Genomic DNA, 3,442 nt, shown 5'->3' on the forward strand with positions numbered 1-3,442 from the left:
CTGTAATCCCACAGCTGTGGAGGCTGAGACAAGTGGATCACTACAAGTTTGAGCTGCTTAGCGAGACCCTATACCAAATGAATAAACTTAAAAAAACAAAACAATTTTTTTTAAAAAAATACAAATGTTACCTGCAGCAGGGCTCCGCAGCATTGGCAGTACTGCCAACCAGTGCAACATGACTGCTTGTTGTGGGTGTGTTTGCATGTGTTGGGAGAGGAGGTACGGAATAATTCACACCACCCCTGTCTCTGTTCTCTAACTGCCAGCCCCAGAGCTCCCTGATCACTCAGCCTGGCAATCCACGGGCTTCCAGACATAGTGACACAGATCCCAAAGGACACAACCACTCACGGTTCAGAAGTACCTATGCAGACATCTGAGTTTTCACTTTTTCTTATTCTCCTTTTTCTTATTCTCCTTAATAATTACTAAATGCCAATTAAGTTACCATGGTTCATAGATTAGTCTTTTTTTTTTTTTTTCCAGAAGCAGGGATTGAACTCAGACCCTTGTGATTCCCAGGCAAGCACTTATTCTACAGAGCCATCTTCCTGGCCCCAGATTAGCCTTTTTATAGAAAAATTAATCAGGAATATGGTCAATATGGTCAAGTAATTGGGTGGTGGTGGTGAGCTTCTCCTCTGGTCAAGACTTTTGAGAGGAGCTGAAGTGAGCTTCTCACCCTTCGGATGCGGGAGGTTGGTCTTTATTTAAAAATGAAGCACCTCAGATCTTTTAAGGTGATGCATAGTGTACCGTACTCCATTTAGACTGATTTTGGACTGTGTCTCATTGAGATCCAGGTATTTATTGCTGAAGAGGATTATCGGCCCATCTTTCACTCAGGGTCTTCATAAAGACAACCAACTCACGGCAAGAAGGGACTGAGTCTACCAGGACCAGCTTGGCGAGCTAAGTCCACAGTGTGTGAGAGAAGCAGTTTTATATAATTTTGAGGATGGAATGGGGGAGACAGCGCCAAGAAGGGAGGAGCCCTTATAAACTGAGGATCACCCAAAGATGTCACCCGGGCGCGTGTTCTCTCGTCTCTGGCAATGCCTTTCATTTATATCAGTGGCCTCAAGCTCCACACTGTCCAATAAGTGCCTTATGCCCCTCTTCTGTGCAGTCCTATCTTCCTCTCAAAGGTAGCAGAGTGCAAACAGACCAGATCTTACTTCGAAGTGAAAGGAAAATTTGACTCTAGGTATCTTATAGCTGTGCAGAAAGTCAAGTTTAGTATGTTAAGAGTGGATAAATTTCTAGAACCCCTGAGCAGTCAGTACAGTGAAAGAATGCTTAATATACAATGAACTGCTCTATGGTAAGATAGTAGGCAACATTCCTTCCCCAAAGTTCTTGTCCTCCTAAGAGGCATGATGGTTTGTATTCAAGGTGCCTTTAGGGCCTTTGCTGATTCAAGTGTGATCCACAGATTTATAGGCTCAGCATCCCCTGAAAGCGGCTTAGAAATGCACGACCTCAACTTCCACCGAAATTTAATATTCTAAACTTGCATTTTAATTTAATAAACTCTTGGGGAGAATTTTATTCACATTAGTATTTGAGAAAGATGAAATCAGGTGAAGTTAGGGATCCCCAAATGTTATTTAAATCATACAGTCAAGTTTAGGGTATTATTGCATTTGCAATGCTCAGCTCAGGAAACAATCTAGAAGGAGGGAGAATCTGTGGGGATAGGAAGGGAATCTGGGAAAGGATTAAAAAAATTTTGTGAGATATTTTAATGTAGTGAGACTTAAATTTTTGAATAAATTAATAGATTTACAATCCTAAATTTATCCTTAATGTGTTTTATAAATATGACATTTTTGCTCACTTTCTTCCCATTAGCTGCAGTATTAACCGTAAGTATCACCTAATCTCTAGGTTCTGCTTGCCTGTTGTAAAATAACAAAAATCATCACTTTTTCTCCTAGTATGGTGAGAAAAATAGCATTAAAAATATTTTCATCCTTTTCTTTCATCGGAACCATTAAAAATACTCCCATTGTATAGCTATGATTTGGAGAAATTGAACAAATAAAATTTATAATTAGGTCATCAGTACACAACACGCCTGTGTGTTTATTTTCAAAATCAAAACAGCACCTTAATTTTTAAAAGACATGGAGACATTTATAATCTTTTTGAAACTACCACAAAAAATTTTGCTTATTTTATATTACACAATGATATTTTAAGGGAAAATGTCCTATTTAGGCTTCCTTATAAACTTCACCTGTATTTCCTATAGTACCTATATTTTTTAATGAATCCCATGCGTGTCCTAGCTTAGCTCTCCTTTTTACTATTGGCGGTAATACTACTGTGGCTGTACTGGGTCTCAAACCCAGAGCTCCCTGCAGGAGTGGTTCGGCATTGACCACGCCCTCAGTCCTAGTTGGCCATTAAGCAGACCAGCACCTTTCCTCAGAGCCAGAAAGGCATTCGGGGGCTCTGCAGGTCCTCTGTGATTGTTTCTCTAATGAGTCACCAGGTCAGTGAATCCTCAAGGGATGAAGTAACACTGTGCCTTTAAGGGCCTTCCAAAAGCTGGTATTAATATATAGCTCTGAGTAAGGTTTCCGTTTAAAAAGCAAAGAACATATGTGCACAAATGCACACGTGGAGCCGCACAGTCTTGATGAGCAGGACATTGATTTAAAGCCCAGATAAGGCATAGGCGTCTTTAGAAAGCTAAGCAATCTGCATCTGCAGGACTTCTGGTTGATGGGTGACATGGAAATAAACCAGGGCTGCAGAAGTCAACAAAAGCCCTGGTCTCCCCGGCTCATCCTGATTCAATTAGAGCGAAGTGGTGTTTGAAACTTGGTTCCTAACAGAGAAAAATGAGGTGTCTCTATCTTGCTGTACATTAGTAAGTCTACTTATGTGAACGTTATGCAACAAATTAGGCTCCCGAAAGACAGCTAAGTGAGTTTATCTTTTGAGAAGACAGCAAATATCATAAGCATAGAAAGGCAGAAAAGAATAGAGAACGAAAGTTCCTAAAATATTTTTCAATTAATATAGTTTCATTTATGATAACATAGGCTTTTTACTGAGAAATTAATAAAAGATGGTTTTTAAAATATTGCATTAAATTTAATTTTTAAGAAATATTAGACTAAAAAATTGTGATTTTTTTAGGCAAAAGTTGTTATGCTTAAAATGTGTTTTTCTTTCAACATTTTTGTGTCTCTTTTTAAATTTTAAATAGAAGTTTTTTTTCCAAACAATGTAAAGAAATGTTGGCTTTACATGACTAGGCACTTATCATTTACACAACTGAGATTCAAATATGTAACACTTGATATTTTAATTCCATGGTTCCTACCTACAAAAATAAATATCATACAGTTCCAAGAAAAAATGTTCCTATTAAATTTCACTTGAAATCATGACTTCTGTGAAACTATAAAAATGTAATCATTTT

The sequence above is a fragment of the Octodon degus genome, unplaced genomic scaffold, assembly GCF_000260255.1.
Source record: "Octodon degus isolate 3935 unplaced genomic scaffold, OctDeg1.0 scaffold00175, whole genome shotgun sequence".
Classification (NCBI taxonomy): Eukaryota; Metazoa; Chordata; class Mammalia; order Rodentia; family Octodontidae; genus Octodon; species Octodon degus.